Source organism: Artemia franciscana, chromosome 6, assembly GCF_032884065.1.
Source record: "Artemia franciscana chromosome 6, ASM3288406v1, whole genome shotgun sequence".
Lineage (NCBI taxonomy): Eukaryota > Metazoa > Arthropoda > Branchiopoda > Anostraca > Artemiidae > Artemia > Artemia franciscana.
Window position 1 is genome coordinate 12257204 of NC_088868.1, and position 19481 is coordinate 12276684.

Here is a 19481-nt window from a genome sequence, read left to right on the forward strand (position 1 = left end):
GGTTGGAAATCTTAGAAAACACTTAAAGCGGAGAGATCAGGATGAAACTGGTTGGGAAGAATAAAACAAGTCTATGATACGTGACTGACATAACCGGACTGGATCCACTCTCTTTGGTGGAGTTTTTTTTTTTTTTTGGGGGGGGGGGTAACTCGGAAAAATGAGACATTTGTAACTTACGAACAGGTGATCAGATCTTAATGAAATTTGGTATTTAGAAGAATCTTGTGCTTCAAAGCTCTTATTTTAAATTCCAACCAGATCCTGTAAAATTGGGGGGAGTTGGAGGGGGAAACCGGAATTCTTGGAAAACGTGAAATTTGGGGTATTTTTGTCTTACGAATAAATGATCGGATCTTAATGGAACTTGATACATAGAAGGATCTCATGTCTCAGATGCTCCATTTTTGACTCGAATTGGATCCGGGGACATAAGGGGTAGGAGGAGGGAAACAAAAATCTTGGAAAACACCAAGAGTGGAGAGATCGGGATGAAACTTGATGGGAAGAATAAGCACAAGTTCTAGATACGCGTTTGACATAATTGGATCGGATCCGTTCTCTTTGAAGGAGCTGGGGGAGGGGGGGGGGGTTATTTAGAAAAATTGGAAATATTGAGGTATTTTTAACTTAAGAATGGGTGCCCGCATCTTAATGAAATTTTATATTTAGAAGGAATTTATGTCTCAAAGCTCCTATTTCAAATCCCGACCAGATCTGTTGACATTGGGGGGAGTTGGAGGGGGAAATCGGAAATCTTGGAAAACACTTAGAGTGGAGGAATCGGGATGAAGCTTGGTAGATAGAAAAAGCAAATGTCGTAGATACGTGATCGACGTAACCGTTCTGGATTCGCTCTCTTTGGGGGAGTTGCACAAATAGACTTGATAAAGTCGTTTTCCCAGATTTGACCATCTGGGGGGGGGGCTAAAGGGAGAGGAAAAATTAGAAAAAATGAGGTATTTATAACTTACGAGTGGGTGATCGGATCTTAATGAATTTTGATACTTAGATGGACATCGTGACTCAGAGCTCTTATTTTAAATCCCGACCGGCATTAAGCCTCCGATGTTCCTTTTAAATCAATCTATTGATTCTTAGAATTTTGTTAGAACTCATACCATATGAGCTCTTGGCTCTTAGCTCTTCTGACCTCGTCACAAGTGCCATATGAGCTCTTAGCTCTTGTTTTTATTGTAATGATTCAGAGAAAAGAATTAAAACACAAGTGAGAAATGGATTAAGGATTGGGTGTTAGACTGCGGTCATTTACAGGGAGTAAGGTTGTGTACTTCAACTGAATGGTGTCTTCACTACAAACAAGAGTATGGTTACTGTCAGTTTTTCTAGCGGTAAAAGCAAAAGTAAAGTAAAAAGTAAACTGCTTATTTGGCGCTTTATTAAAAGGAAATATATTACAAATATTTTCTTTTGTTCTTATTACAACACTGGAAATAAAATAAAACTTACAGTGAAACCATAATGAAATAATGAATAATGAAAGCCCTGCGGCTTTCATTATTCCCAAAGTTTTTGGAATTCCCCCGAAAATCTTGAAAAAACGGAGTAATAAAACACCAGGGCCTAAAGGCATCAAAGCTTTAAATCCGGCCTGGGTGACACAAAACTTGAGCTGAGTACCTTTCAGCGATTAATATTACTATATATCCAATATTCAGTTTAATTTCTTAGTTCTTACCAAAACTGTCAAACCCGAATTCTGGAAAACTTGAAACTTTGGCCATCAAAAAAGAACAAAAAAAAAATAAAAAAAAAATTCGCTAAAGAAGTTTTCTAAAGAAAGGTAAAGGCCATATTAAACTCGAGATCAGAAGAAACATAAACGTACAATAGCTCAAACTAAAAAACAACCAGAAACTACAATTAAAGAATAAGTGAATCCAAAAACGAATAGAAATTATATAAACAATCATATAAAAAACATACAACAGCTGCTAATATAAATGAATAAATCAATCTCAAAATGAGTAAAATTTAAGTTGAATAAGTAAATCAAGCTTAAAATGAACAAGAATATTTTGCTATTGAGGCATAAATGAAGCCTAAAACGAACAGAAATTAAATAAGCAATCAAAGCAAACAAACAAACAATAGTTACTAATAAAATGAGTAAATGAATCTTAAAATGAGCGAAACTTCAATTAAATATGCAAATCCAGCTTGAAACGAACAAAAATCTCTACAAAGAAGATTTTGGGTTTTGCCCCTTCTTTCACTGTAAAAGTCTAAAACCTACTGCATCCTTGGCGCTTTACTGAAAACGAATTATATTACAAATATTTTCTTTTGTACTTACTACAACATTGAAAATAAACAAAAAAAGAGTAAATTAAATTTAAACTGATGAGCTTTCAGCAATTAACATCATTATGCCAAATACTTAGTATAATTTTATTAGTTTTTTTCAAGACTGTTCTAGACAAATATAGCTTCACAACAAACAAGAGTTTGGATAATGCCCTCTTCTCTAACTGTAAAAGTTTAAAGCCTACTACTTCAGTGGGGCTTCACTGAAAACAAAATGTATTATAAATATTTTCTTTTCCAGTTATTTTAGCAACAAAAATGAAAATAAAATTACAGTGAAATAAAATCTTGAACTGACGATCTTTCAAAAATTAACAACATTATATATCAAAAATTCAGTTTGATTTTATATGTACTTTTTAAGACTGTTCAAGACGCATATAGTTTTCAGTTCATTTCAAGCCGGATTTGTATATTCAATTTATGCTTTACTCGTTTTAAGGTTTATTTACTCATTTATATCAGTAACTATTGTTTGTTTGTTTGCTACGATTGTTTATTTAATTTCTTCTCGTTATGGTTTCATTTATGCCTCAGTAGAAAAATATTTTTGTTCGTTTTACGCTTGATTTGCATATTCAACTTAAGCTTTACTCGTTTTGATATTTATTTATTCGTTTATATTAGTACCTGTTGTATGTTTTTTTACTGTGATTGTTTATTTAATTTATGTTCGTTTCGGGTTTCACTTGTTCTTTAATTGTAGTTTCTGGCTGTTTTCAGTTTGAGCTACTGTAGGTTTACGTTTCTTCTGATCTTACGTTTAATATGGCCTTTTTTTTTAGAAGACTTCTTTTTCGGAAAGTATGTTTTTAATTAGATTTTCGAAACATCGACAAAAAAAAGAAAGAAAATCACCATAATAATCAAGATCGCTGGAAAGACCCACTGAAGGTAAACTGATTGTTTTAAGTTTTAAGTTTAAATTATTACGACTTCATATCTGCTCACATAAATAAATAAATGAATTGGTCATTTATTGAAAAGATTTATTTCTTTTTTGTTGTCTTAAAAAATAAAACTAAAATAAAATATCACGAATCAATAACCCAAGATTTATTTTGTGTCAGGTTCATTTTGTACAAAAACCTTGATAGAGGTGTTACATTTTGTGAACATTGAAAGTAGTTCAGTACAAAAAAAGAAAATAAAAATCAAAAAGTTCTTAGTAACGATCTATAAGTAAGGAGCGATGCAGCTCAATAGTAACCGAAACTGTAAGAAACATAGTCTTGGTAACAATATATAGATCAAAAGCATCATATTTTGATGCTTATTCAAAATATATATAATCCATGGCTTAATGTTACCCATCAAAAGTTACCAGAAAATTTGTCTAGTTTTTCAAAGGGGGGGGGGCAACCATAAGAAATCAAGTAGTCTTAATGAAAATCATACCATGATATTCAGAATACTAGACGACCCAACTGTAGAGATTTCAAGCTCTTATATACAAAAATGTGACATTTTGATTTTGATTTTTTTGCCAGAAGCAAGATCACGGATGCGTGTTTTTTTTCCAGGGGTAATTGCATCGAGCAGTGATCCTAGAAGAGCAAGAGAGGGCTCATTTAATCGGAAACCAAAAGTTCAAGTGCCCTTTTTAAGTGACCAAAAATATTGAAAGGCAGCTAGACTCCCTCCCACCGCCGTTTTTACCGAAAATTGTCCGATCAACATTTTGAGGTAGCCATTTTCTTCAACATGGTCGAAGAGATCTAATAACTGTGTCTTTGAGGATGACTTTATCCCCCTCATCCCCCGGGGAAAGGACTGCAAGTTATGAACTTTGCCCATTGCTTACATATAGTATTGGCTATTGGGAAGTATAAATATGTTATCAAGGCTAGGGGGATTTTATGGTGGGTGTGCTTACGTGGGAGGATTTTTCAATAGAGGGGTTTTCGTGGGGGAAGGGAATTTTCCATGGGAGGGGGAGCTTGATTCCCCAGCATTAATTAAAAACTATAAGAAGTTAAATAAAAAAACAAGTTTTTTTCAACTGAAAGCAAGGAGCAATATTACAACTTAAAACGAACAGAAATTATTACTTATATGAGGGGGTTGCTCCCTCCTCAGTACCTCTTTCTTTACCATTAAGTGTTTTTGAATTTGTAAAAAGCTTATTATTCTAATTAAACGGTCATTGTGTACTAGGAGTCATTCTTAAATAACTGGAACAAAAAGTCAAACTTCAGCGTAAAGAGCAACCCCTTCATATACGTAATAGTTTGTTTTAATCTGTCTGTTTTAAGTTTTGATGTTGCTCCTTAATTTCGGTTGACAAAACTTGTTTTTTTTTTCATTATTTAATCGCGCTAAGAAATGATACAAACAGCTTTTCATGTCAAGATTTATTGTTCTTGTTAAGTTCCATTGGTCCAGTCTACTTACCCTGACAGTTTTACGCCCATCTGAAACACAATACTTGGTCAATTTTTTAGCTTCACGAGTAGATACAGTGCATTTTTTTGCTTAGAAAATGATTTTCCCTCTAAGGTTTGTTCGGCTCAGTATACATGACCAGTAGGCTGCTAGCCGATTAGAGAATGAGCAAATTTGGGTGTATATAGGGTGATCACGAAAAGTAAAACAATTTTTATGGCACTTGGTATCTACCAAGTGACATACAGCGATCGCAAATTCTGTCGGTCTGTCGGTCCCAGTTTTACTACTTTAGGCACTTCCAGGTAAGCTAGGACGATGAAATTTGGCAGGCGTATCAGAGACAGGACAAGATTAAATTAGAAATTGTTGTTTCCCCGATTCGACCATCTGGGGGGGAGTGGGGGCGGCTAAATTGGAAAAATTAGAAAAAATGAGGTATTTTTAAATTACGAAGGAGTGATTGGATCTTAATGAAATTTGATGTTTCGAAGGATACGGTGTCTCAGAGCTCTTATTTTAAATCCCGCACGGATCTGGTGATAATGGGGGGGGGGGGGAGTTAGGGGGGAACCTAAAATCTTGGAAAATACTTTTCCAAGGATCGGGATGAAACTTGGTGGGAAACATAAGCATGAGTCCTAGGTACGTGATTGACATAACTGGAACGGATCCGCTCTCTTTGGGGTAGTGGGGGGGGGGTAATTCTGAAATATTAGAAAAAAAGAGGTATTTTTAACTTGCGAACGGGTGATCGGATTTCAATGAAATTTGATATTTAGAAGGATATTGTGGTCTCAAAGCTCTTATTTTAAATCCCGAACGGATCTGATGACATTGGGGGGAATTTGGGGGGGGGGGGTTAAAATCTTGGAGAATGCTTAGAGGGGAGGGATCGGGATGAAACTAGGTGGGGGAAATAAGCAGAAGTCCTAGATACGTGATCGACATAATCGGAACAGATCCGCTCTATTTGGGGGAGTTGGGGGGAAGGTGAATTCTGAAAAATTAGAAAAATGACGTATTTTTAACTTACGAAGGAGTGATCGGATCTTCATGAAACTCCATATTTAGAAGGACTTCGTAACTCAGAACTCTTATTTTAAATTTCAACCGGATCCAGCGTCATTAAGGGGGAGGGGGCAAAAATCTTAGACCGGATCCGCTCTCTTTGGTGGAGTTAGGGGGGGGGGAATAATTTGGAAAAATTAGAAAAAATGAGGTATTTGTAATTTACGAACGGGTGATCAGATCTTAATAAAATTTGACATTTAGAAGGATCTTATGCTTTAGGGCTCTTATTTTAAATTCTGATTAGATCCTGTGAAATTGGGGGGATTTGGAGGGGGAAACCAAAATTCTTGGAAAACATGAAAATTGGGGTATCTTTATCTTACGAATAGGTGATCGGATCTTAATGAAACATGATATATAGAAGGATCTTATGTCTCAGATGCTCCATTTTTGACTCGAATTGAATTCGGGACATAGGGGGCTGGAGGGGGGAAACATTAAATCTTGGAAAACGCTTAGAGTAGAGAGATCGAGATGAAACTTGATGGGAAGAATAAGCACAAGTTCTAAATACGTGATTGACATAATTGGAACGGATCCGTTCTCTTTGGAGGAGCTGGGGGGTGTTAATTTGAAAAGATTAGAAAAAACTAGGCATTTCTAACTTAAGAAGGGTTGACTGGATCTAAATCCGGTCAACTCATGTCTCAGAGGCTCTAATTTCAAACCCCGACTAGATCTGTTGACACGTGGGGGGTGTCGGAGGGGGGAATCGGAAATCTTGGAAAACACTTAGAGTGAAGGAATCGGGATGAAACTTGATGGGAAGAATAAACAGAAGTTCTAGATACGTGATTGACTTGGGTGAAGTGACTCGAATTGGATTCGGGGACATATGGGTTGGAGGGGGAAATCGGAAATCTTGGAAAACGCTTAGAGTGGAGGAATCGGGATGAAACTTGATTGGAAGAATAAACACAAGTTCTAGATACTTGATTGAATTAATTGGAACGGATCCGTTCACTTTGGAGGAGCATGGGGGTGTTAATTCGGAAAAATTAGAAAAATTGAGGTATTTTTAACTTAAGAACGGGTGACCGGATCTTAATGAAATTTGATATTTAGAAGGATATTATGTATCAGAGCTCTTATTTCAAATCCCGAGCAGATCTGTTGACATTGGGAGGAGTTGGAGGGGGAAAATTGGAAATCTTGGAAAACGCTTAGAGTGGAGGAATCGGGATGAAGCTTGGTGGGTAGAATAAGCAAATGTCGTAGATACGTGATTGATGTAACCGGAGAGAAAGATGGGTTTATTAATATAAATAACAAAACAAAACAAGCAAATGGCCCGAAGCAAAGCTTGTTTGGGCTTACAACCCCAATACACATACAAATAAAACAATACGAAAAAGAAGAAAAAGTAAAAAGAAAAGAAAAGGAAAAGAAAAAAGAAAGAAAGAAGAAGAAGAAAAATCAATTACCCTGTATTTCAATCGAAACGGATTTACACTTCAAAAAAGACAAAACAAAAAGAAACTAAAACCACTTTACCAGTATCGCCAAAATCAAAACCAACATCATGGCTCCACTTGAGGTCCACTCAACTATCAAAACCATAAATATTAAGGCAAAATAGCTTTAATTCCCGCCGAAATTCAAGAAAACTATCCATGTTTCTCAAAGTCGTAGCTAAACAATTCCATGCACGGGGTCCTAGATGCCGAATAGAGAATTGAGATCTACGGGTAATAGTAAGCGGACGACGAATTATATCGGACTGTCTCGTAGAATGTGTATGAATATCACTTCCTAATTCAAACATACTTTTAAAACATATTGGTAAACAATTTTGAAAATATTTATATATAAACAGGCTTCGATAAAAAATAATAAGTCCGGCTAAAGGCAAGATTTTGCACTCTATATACCTCTTTTGTACCGAGTCTTTAAAACCTACACCACATAACACTCGAAGCGCTTTATTCTGCAAAACTCGAACACGATCGAGATGAGAAGGAAATGTACTACCCCAAACATTGCAACAATATAGCAGATAAGGATGAATTAAGGAATAATACATTGTTCTTAAAATATCTCTTGGGAAAATATACTGAAACTTTTTTTAAATGCCAACATTCCTAGCGAGTTTAAGACTAATATAATCTATATGTTCTCTAAAGCTGAGACATTCATCAATTAAAACTCCTAGATATTTTGTACAATTCATTCTTAAAATACCCATATCAGCAATATTAAATCTGTCTATCCAAGGGTAATAATTTGAGCTCCTACCGTACAATAAAAAGCAAGATTTACTATATTTCAAATTTAACTTATTAAGCTTCATCCAATTTTGTACAAACTCCAGACAAGAACTAATACGACTCAACAGCTGAATTCCTGTTCGTGCAGCCACAGTTATATGAGTGTCATCCGCAAAGTTGGGAACAATTACTTTTTCCCCGTCACATCCAATGTCAAGATCATACGAAATCATATTAAAAGCTCTACATAAATAATTTATAAAAATTAGAAATAACAGGGGACCAAGAACAGATCCTTGAGGTACTCCAAATTTAACACTACTGACTGAAGAAACATTATCTCCTAGTTGTACATATTGAGTTCTTTCTTTTAAAAACGAGGACAGTAATTCAAGAAATGGTCCTCTAAAACCGTAATTTTCTAATTTGGCAATGAGTATAAAATGGTCAATGCAGTCAAAAGCTTTTACAATATCAAGAAAAACAGAAGCGACTTTCATACCATTATCCAACCGTACTGGATTCACTCCCTTCGGGGGAGTTAGGGGGTGGGGCTCAGTGCTTTGGCGAGTTTGGTGTTTCTGGATGTGCTAGGACGATGAAAATGGGTAGGCATGTCAGGGAGCTGCACAAATTGACTTGATAAAGTCTTTTTCCCTGATTCGACCATCTGGGCAGCTGAAGGGAGAGGAAAAATTAGAAAAAATGAGGTATTTATAACTTACGAGTGGGTGATCGGATCTTAATGAATTTTGATATTTAGAAGGACATCGTAACTCAGAGCTCTTATTTTAAATCCCGACCGGCATTAAGCCTCTGATTTTCCTTCTAAATCAGTCTATCGATTCTTAGAAATTATTAAATTGTTGGGGCTAACAGTCACAACATTTAATCACTTTACTGTGCATAATCTTTGCAATTAGAAAATTTTTCCTTTCTTTTAGGGTTCTGGCATTATTAAAAGCGTATGCTCTCTTTTTAGCATCTGAAAACAACTAACTTGGAAAATTTGAAAAAAAAACTGATTTTAACTTACTTAAAAAAAGTTACTTACTGATTTTAGTACTTACTAAATAAAAAGAATTTTCTTTTTATGCTGATTTCAAGTATTTACAACTCATTAAATTTAATGCTACCCGTCAAAAGCCACGAGCCTTAGAAAATTTGACAGATTGTTCAAAAGGGGGAAAAATCCCAAAAAAGCTAGGGATCTTAATGAAAATCCCACCGCTAGTTTGGGAATATCAGGGAGAACTACAATGGAGGTTTCAAGCTCCTTTCTACAAAAATGTAGAATTTCGTTGTTTTTTTTTTCCAAATGTAAGATCACAGAGGCAAGCTTTTTTTTTGTTCTTCGCTGGTTTGATCGTATCGAAAATGGTCCTAAAAAACAAGGAGAGGGCTTGTTCAAGCAGAAATTAAAATTCCTAGTGTCCTTTTTAAGTAAACAAAAACATTATGCCACAGGAAGGTGGCGTTTTCTGCCATTTTGTGGTACCAAATTATTTTTGTGTCCCAACGAAGACTAAATTGCTATCGATTGAAAGTTTTGAGATAACCAATCGACTCAAAAACGTCAAAAAACGTATATTGATCCAGGGGCGGATCTAGCGCAAAATCTAGGGGTGGTGGGGGGGGCAATGTGATGATGGTGCCAATTAGCAAAGTATTGGGGTGGGTAATAAGACGAGGGCGCCAATAATTGACCAAATTGACCATTTTTTTTAAAGTGAGCAAAAAAAAACAAACAAAAAAAAAACAAGAAATGAGGGCAAATGAAAAATATCTGGGTTTGGGGTTCTGTCGGCCCCCTGGATCCACTAGTGGGCCTAACCAAAATATGATGTGGGTCTTGGGATTTAATACTTTATGTTAATAAAGGACAGAACTTTTTACAATCATCGTGCATCATGTAAGGGAGCTAGAGCAAAATCTAGGGGGCGGACAATGTGACAAGATATATCGACATTCAGGCTTAATCAAAATAAAGGGCGTTCGGAGATTAAATTCTACTTCCCTCCTACCTAAACCATCTTCTATATTTACTTCAGTTCTAACGGAAAGTTAGAAAATTTTGGGTTTAAAAATCTTCTTTTTAAGGCTTCAGGCAGCCCTCTCCTCCTTTAAAACGACCCACCGATTCTCCTTTATAATAGCTGATGCGAAATTATGCCTCAAAGCACATATTTCTAATAAAAATAAGCTGAATTAACATAGTTAAATCAAGCTTTAAAATAAGTGTATATATTAACCGTTTATTTTCAAACAGTTCGTGGTAACGAACTGTAGTAAGGAGCGACCCGGCTCAATAGTAAACGAAACTCTAAAAAACAAAGATATATCAAAAGAATTAGATTTTATGCTGATTTTAAATATATAAATTTCATAAAATTTAGTCTTTTTCATCAAAAGTTACGAGCCTGAGAAAATTTGCCTTATTTTGGAAAATAGGGGAAAACACCCCCTATAAGTCATAGAGTCTTAACGAAAATCACACCATCGTATTCAGCGTATCAGAGAACCCTGTTGTAAAAGTTTCAAGCTCCCATCTACAAAAATGTGGAACTTCGTATTTTTTGCCAGAAGACCCATCACGACTCTAGTTCGGCATTTGTGAAGGGACACACATGCACGGAAAGGTGTATCATAAATGGCAGACAGTAACAACGGCAATCCAAGGGATAAAATTAACCCTTGACTGGGCTGCCCACTTAATTGAACAATCTGTCTTGGCTTTTTTCGACAATTGGCCATGACTTTGACTTTTCCCACAACTATTCCCTTTTTTTATATTCAAAAATCAATTTATTGTTTATTTGTTTTTTTTTGTTTTTTTTTCAGGGGTCATCGTATCGACCGAGTGGTCCTAGAACGTCGCAAGAGGGATCATTCTAACAAAAATAAAAAGTTCTAGTGCTCTTTTTAAGTGACCAAAAAAATTGGAGGGCACCTAGGCCCCCTACCACGCTCATTTTTTCCCAAAGCAAACGAATCAAAAATTTTTACTGTTTAATAAAGTAAAATGGAGAGAAAGGGTCAAACTTTTGCGTAAAGAGCGGACGATGAGAAGGGAACAGCCCCTGTCTCACACGGAGTAATTTCTGTTCGTTTTAAGTTTTAATGTCGCTTCTTACTTTCAGTTGAAAAATCTAGTTTTTTATTTACTTTATGAACTAACTGAATCTTTAGGAATGAATGTGCCACGAAGTGGCTTTACTGCATCTGAAACTAGGAATTTTAGATTATATTATATTTAGATTATAATTATAGATTATAATTATAGATTATAATTATTTTAGATTATAATTATAGATTATTTTCTGATAACTATTAAACCGACTGAATGTCTTAGAATTTTCAGTTGATTACAACTTAGCCACGTTTAGGTTAAGATTTTAGTTCGGTGCTTTGAATGGAAGAGCAAATAGATTTTAAGACAACACTGGCTAACATTACATATGAAGCAAAGAAGAAAAATAACAAATAAAAAAAAATCAAGGGTAGTGTCAACCAGTGGGAAATTACAAAAAGAAAATAAAAATAAGAAAATGTTTCGACAAAGACTTCCGCGAAGTCACCTTTAGTGCTAAAAAAAAAAAAAAAAAAAAAAAAAACGAAAACAAACAAAATTCAAACCTTTTCAAGTCAACCTCTCGAGAGAAGAAAAGACGTATTCTTTTATCCTCTTGTGAGGTATACTTCAAAAGGTTAGATTTTTTTAGACGACTTGATGGAGTTCCTTCTCGAAATATATGCTTATTTTCGTCGGGTATTTTTCCACTGGTTGACACTATCCTCGTTTTTCCTTGCCTATTTGATTTTTTTCTTGTATTTGTAATTTGGCTCTACGAGTCTTTTACTGAAAATCGTCCTTTATTATTGGTCTAAAATATAAATTTTAGGTTTTAAAGAACTAAAATGCTCTTGATAGTCCAGGAAGTGTGTGAAAAAAAGGGCCTAGTCCGGATCATTACAAGAAAAATGAGTTTTTGACTGCTCGACTCAAAGAAATGCGATGATTCCAAATATGCGAAGCCTCCTCATCTAGCTGTTTCACAAATATGTTTTTTTTTAGGGCGAGGTTGATGTTCAGGAGGTGAAATTCGTGTTTCCATATAAAGGCGTACAAAAACAAAATCGATGTCTACAATAGGGTACCAGATCACGATGATTATGAAAATCAACTTTATTCAAACATAAAAATAAACTTTCATTTATCTTTTAGGTTGAAAAGAAAAATACCATAATGTTTTTGTTGTGCTCCTTTATAAGAAAACACGAATTTACCCTCCTAAAAATCAACCTTAACCCAAAAAAAGACATATTTGTGAAACAGCTAGATAAGCAAACTTTGCATTGCACCTTTTTCTGAGTCGGATTGTCAAAGATTCATTTCTCTTGCTATTTATTCCGAGTCATACCGTTCCCTCTTTGACTATGATCGGGACTATCGGCTTCAAGTCCAGGGCTATCTAATATTTGATATAGATGTTCCTTACAAAAGCCCAAGGGATAGTCCTCCTTATTGCGTAAGATAAAAACTTTTCTCATCGAAAATTTACCTATTCATTTCTTGTCAACATTTATATTTGCTAAGATGATCAAATTTTTGAAACTAACTGATACAGATGCCGCCTTGTTTAAATAATAAAACTTGCCGCTGTTTGGGTGGACACAAAGGGCCGCTTAGTACATTTAATCATAACAAATTCTGTAAAAGCGAACCGCGGTTTTTTGGGTTTACTCAAGAAAGGAGCTAGACAGTTTTTCTTATGTACATTAGTATAAAATTTTTTCAACTGAATATCAGGAAGTTATACTCTTAAGTAAATGCAATTGGTAGCCTTCAAAGAATAAGCGAAAAGATGGTTTTCATAAAAGCTGAATACTTGGAGCGTGAAAAAATTACTTAAGTCTCATCTGTCCACACATTTCTAGAGTCGGTAAATTAGAATGAAATTATGGATCAAGATCTTAAAAACGCTTAACTAATAGACGGTTGATTTTGTTATTGCATCTATTCTAATCGAAACTGGTTTTTAATGACTAGGGTTGCATTTCACTTACACTTTTGTTGTTGTTACAGTTTTGTTGAGAACTGTTGTCAAAATTTTGAGGTAGCCATTTTGTTCGGAATAGTTCATAGGTCTGATAACTATGTCTTTGAGGATACTATGACTCTCCACAGTCCCTGGGGAACGGTCTTTAAGTTATAAAATCATCTCTGAATGGAGAGGATCAAATGGTGTTTAACGGATTACTATTAACGGATTTTTAACGGACGTTTAACGGATTATTGTTATTTTTCTGTCTTCGCACTGAGAACGGCTGAGTGGTGGTTTCGATCGGAATATTTACATTGCATTTTTGCCTTTTTTCTAGCTGGAAATATACTCTCTTTTTGCTTTTTTCTCATCTTGTCAAAATGTAAGATACGACCTTCAGGCGTGACATGGGTATTTTAAATTTTTAGCCTTACAAAACCATTATAATAAGTGGCGTGTGTCAAGAATCCCTAAACAAGTAATGCCTTGCTTAACAGTAAAAATTAACCCTTAGAAAGTAAAAACTTAAAAGTCTCGTCTGTACACACAGGACGTGTTGGAGCCACTCCTTTTGACAGAGTATGAACTAAAACTCGACATGAACCATATGAACGTGCTCCCTGTCCTGGATAGTTTTCCAATGCGTTGGCGGCTGAGGCTGTAAATCTTCGCTGTTATTGAGCATCTATTTTATTGTTCTTTCGAACGTTTTTTTTTTCGTGGAGAGATACGAGACATTAAACATGACCAGGCCGCTGCAGTTGCAGTAGTTTGGTTTTGTTCAAGATTTTGTTTTTTGATATTGACCACTCTGAAACACTGATCTTGAATCACACGGCACACGGAGTTTGAATCATCATTGCTCCATTCATTTAAGGCTCACTCTCTGTGGTTTATGCTTATGATCCATTTTGACAGTTCTTTAATCTCACTTTTATTCCGCATTATTATTTCCCTTTATTGGGACCCTAAAAAGATAGAGCTACTGCTTTTGGCTGGATTTTTTTTTATATTTCTGGTTTATTAATTTCGGCCAGGAAGCTGGGGACGCCAATGTAACAAAATAGCGGGGGGGGGGCAATTTTTTCCTATTTTTAAAGTGAAGATACAAACAAAGGCATTTTGCAAAATCTAGGAAGGGGGGTATTTTGGGTTTATTGTAACTTTTTAACCGAAATACCATAAAAGGGCATTTTTAGATCTAAAAGATTTCTTCCCTCCTTCCAATTGGCACTCTAAAGGAAATGGCAGACCCTTCATGAAATATGAAAATTGTAATATAATTTGCCGATTCCTGTTTACATTATATATTGTGGAATTAATAACTGGATATATTTTGCCTTAGTGAGTTCCTTCCTTCTCCGAGAAGCTTTTAAGTCCACCTATATCTTGTGTGCACAAAGGATACTGAGGTTAAAATTACGAAAAAAAAGAGCTGCTTATCTAAAAAAAAATGAAAGACGATAGATTTGATTTGCTAGGCTTTATCCCAAGAAATCTTTGAAGAGAGATTCCTTTTTTTAATATCATCTTTTCAGAACTTGCTACCCAACCTACAAGCAGATGTTCTTTTTATCTTAATTCAAAGTAATATTATTCACATTTCATAGCAATGGGACGTGCAACATAGAATACTAAAAAGGACATTTTACCTCCTCTAAAATACAAATTATTCGTTAAAGGTCAAGGAATTCTGCGCTATTGCTTTCCTACGGAGAATCTTTTCCCAATTATCATTCTTTCGGAACTTACTACTTGGTGGCAAGCAGTTGTACTTTTTAATATAATTTAACCAACGATGGGTGAAGCAGTATAGATCATGGAAAAAATTGCCTATAGATGCCTCATAAGGGGTCAAGCAGATGTACGTCGAATGAACAAAAATTTTTTTGGCATATTGCTCTCAGAGAGAATATGGCACAAGCTCAAAAATACGGAGTATTATAGAACAAAAATCAATATTGAAACCTGGGACACATCTTAGTTTTCAATGAAATTCACTTTCATGTAACTAAGAAAAAATAAACAACGCTGAAAAAAGCTTCTTTTCTATTTCTTTTTTTTTCTGAGCTCAAACATAGTAAGATTCATTATGATTCAGTAAAATTCATTTCCAATACTAAAACCAGTAAGTATGTTTTTTTTTACCAAATTTGGTTTGCTTAAAACTATCTTTGAAATTAAATATAATTAAAAAGTTAATTTTGTTGCTAATAACACTGGTTTTTAAGTAGAGCTTGAATATTTAATGAATATTTTTTTTTATAAACTACTGTTTCTATGCATCATATTTCATAAAATTATATATTTGAAGATATTTATTTTAAATGAATATGAATAAATGAACGAATGAATTTATTTAATGCCCATCAGTGGAAAAACAGATGGAGCACAAAAAAAGAAGAGAAAAAAAGATGCACAAGAAGCCAATTCATCTGACACAAATAATAAAAAAAAAAAAAAAAAAAAATCAAAAACAGATGCTGAATACTGCTGTAAAACATCGGCCCATGGGTGGGTCTTGACTGATGAATTATGTCGGTCAATTTATGACGGAATCGCTTCTTCAGGGTTGGTATCACTGTATTGTCGCGTAACATGCCCATTGCTTGTCAAAGGCAGCAAAAACTTTGCATACTTGTAGTACATTGAGCTTAATTTCAGTTTATCTGTAGCCGTAAAAATGCGCCAAAATGGGCTAAGATACATATAATGAGGCAAAATCGTAGCATTACACACCTGGGCCAACAGACGATGATCAAACTTCCGCTTATTTACCACTGTATAGCTATACGTAAAAGAAGATCGCTCCTGAAAATGAGAGATCAGTAACCGCCGTGTCTCTAGTATTGACCGTCCAATAGGGAGGTCCAGATATACAATATCATCCACAAGCTCAACAATAGAATCACCAAATGTGACGCTCCGACCAGCATCTGATTTCGAGCTAAAAAGAAGCACTTCACGCTTTTCAGCATTAAATTTGAGTCCAAGATGGGCATACTCTTGTTGCAACTTAATCAAATTAGCTTCTAGTCCATGCAGAGACCGACTCAGGTTCACCACATCATTTGCATAACCAATCAAAGACAATTTAATACCATGCAAAATATAAGTCATAAGTGACTTTGATTACCTTTAAATCATTCCTTTGATCTTCTGCATTCTCCAGTTTTGACTCTTTAGTTTAATATTACAATTTTCCTGGAAAATTTCACTCAAAATTTCAGTATGAAATCTACCAACGTCATAGCTTTCAAGAAGCTAGTTACCCAGAAAGTTTTAAAGTGGCATCTACTTCTATGACTGATACAATGCAGTTTTTAGTCATAAAATCTACGACTAGTATTCTATTATATATACCTTCCCAACCTAACCAAGACTAAGCAGCTACCTCAAAAAAAAACTTATAGTAGAGCTCATGATGAAAAAGTTGGCTGCAGAAGAAAAAAAGTTGCTACTGAAACCTGGGAGCGGACCAGAGACCTTTAAGTCTTCGTCTAACACTTTCCAAACTGGGATGTTTCGTTCGATCTTAATATTTTCTTTCAATGACAAATCATATCTATTAACAATTGACTAAAAATGGATCGGTGTCGTCCATTATATTACGAATACAACATCGTGGTCACAGCTATAGCTACAATCAGGGTTGCAGCGGTAGCTTGGAACCTAGTAACAGACGATCATGTCCAATGCTAAGAAACACAATAGCCTATACCTCCTAAAAATAGTGACAGAACAAAATAAGAAACGCACTATTAGAACTGCCTTGTCCAAAACCCCTAGGAAATTTACCGCCCCTTGGCTTGAATAGCGAGGAAAATCTATTAACTTAGAAAAAAGAGATTGCATTTTATAGTCAGCTATATTTAGTATTTGGTCATGGTTTTATCTGAGCGAGTTAAATGGAAGACAAACTAATACAAGTACCTGTGTCGATATATTAAATATCAACTTAAGAAAATAAAGCACTACAGATGGCAAAGACATAGCATTCTAGAATATAAGACTTGGAGTAACTTAACAGTACTTCACTAATTGACCACCGAATTCGAACATATCCGTTTGAAAATAGAGGGCACTGCTACTAATCATTCTTAATGACATACAAGCCATTTTCTCAATAAATGAGCCCCTCCTCTTCTCTAATAGACTTAAAGCATTTCCACAAACATTCCATTCAAAGTTTCAGATTTCATCACTAAGACGCAATATGCTGCTTCAGAAACTATTTCCTTTGAATCATTCCTTTGATCTTAAGACACATCGGTAGCTTGGAACCTAGTAAGAGACGATCGTGTGCAATACTAAGAAATACAAAAGCCCATATCTCCAAAAAATAGTGACAGATTAAAACAAAAAATACACTATTAAAACTGCCTTGTCCGAAACACCTGTATAGCAAACTTACAGTCCCTTGGCGAGAAAAATGAGGAAAATCTATTAGCTTAGAAAAAAGAGATTGCATTATACAGTCAGTTATATCTAGATTTCGTCATGGTTTTATCTGAGCGAGTTAAACGGAAGAAAACTAATACAAGTACCTGACTTGACATCTGAAATATCGACTTAAGAAAAAAATAGAGATAGCATTCTAAAATACAAAAATTATAGTAATTTAACAGTAGTTCACCAAGTGACACGAGGGTATAACCAAAATCCCCATTGTTCTAGAGCAATGCTTTATCCACTCTGCTGCCACAAGGTAAATGTGGCAATAAATGTGGTAATGTGGCAACATAAATTAGATAACACTAAGTATATTAGATAACTTTATGTAAATTTATTATGTAAATTATTATGTAATTATTATTTAAAATTATTATGTAAATTAGATAACTGTAGTTACACTAAAGAAAAATCTGTTGCTTCTAGTAATTAGAACATTAGAATAAATATGTATGACGACGAAAAAAGTATTTTTGGGCAAGATAATATTTCACACGCATCTTTTGAATAGTTATTATGGTTTCAGGAAAAATATTTAGCTAATTAGAGTTGTAGCGATAGTGGCAATGTAGTAAGAGATTTTCACGTCCCATACTAATGAAAAAAAGAGCATGACTCCAAAAAATGGTATCTGATCAAAAAAAAATGGCTAACCGTTTAAACCTCCTTTTCCAAAACCTCGATAAAAGAAAATTACAGTCCCTTGGCTTTCACCGCAAGAACAATCTGTTGACTTGAAAAAAAAAAAAAAAAACAGGGAAACTGGTAGGAAGCGCGTTATTTTGCAACGACAGTATCTTTTTTTTTTCTTTTTTTCTGCATTTTTTTTTATCCTGAATAATCTGGGAAATAGAAAAACGTGGAGAGATGTTTAATGATTCATTTCCACTTCTAGTGCCTTTTGAAATTAAAACAATCATTTAAAATAAAATCAATATTTTTACACAAAAACTGCTTATAATAAAACTAGATAGTGAATGTGGTCAAAACCATAGCTAAGAGTCAAGAGTCAAATGCATAAACAGTAAATGTTATATTAAAATATTAGCTATAGTGACTTCACTGTATGTGAGGTTATACCATTAGAATATGAATATTTTTACATACATTGAATAGACAGTCATAACTAGTATTTTGTCTCTGCGATTTTGGTTTTGGTTTTATTATTTTTGGTTTTTATTATTTTATTTTTAGTATTTTGGTTTTATCTCTGCGAGTTAACGGAAGAAAACCACTAAAAGTACCTTGGTTGATATCTGAAATATCAAGTTAAGAAAAAAAAGCACAACAAAAGAAATAAGGATAGCATTCTAGAATATAAGAATTATCAAATTTAGCAGTTTTTTGCCTTGTGACACGACAGATCAAACAATGATCACCATAGTTCTGGGGCATAGCTTCATTCATTCTGCTACCAGAAGATAAATAATAAACATATTTAGATTACAAACGATATAGTTACAATAAAGAAAATCTATAGCCCCTATCAATAACAGACTCCTAATCGAGCGGCCCCTATCCGAAGTTTATACGACCATTTCTTCCAGCTTGATCGGAGTTGAAGTCTAAATGAGGTCTAAAGTCTAAATGAAGTCTAAATGAGTGATTGAGTGAATGTTAGCTTGGAAGTGGCTGAGTGTGAGTGCAAGTAAGTTAAGGAGTTTGAGTAAGTGAGCCAATGAGTGAGAGAGAGTGAGTGAGTGAGTCTGGGTATGAGTGAGTGAGTGATTGTGAGTGAGTAAGAGAGTGAGTGCAAGCGATTGATTGAGTTTGAGTGAGTAAGTGTGCATAAACACTCGTGATAGTGTTAAAGTTGATATGACAACCTCTTGTATAAAAATCATTGCTTGCCCCTACGAGAAACTTAGAACCCTTACCCCAAAGCTATGGGGCAGGGTCAACCCCTTTGGACTCTTTTGAACAAAATGGCTATCTCACATTCTCAATCGGATACACCTGGGGAAGAGAGGGCGTGAGGGGCTAGTTGCCC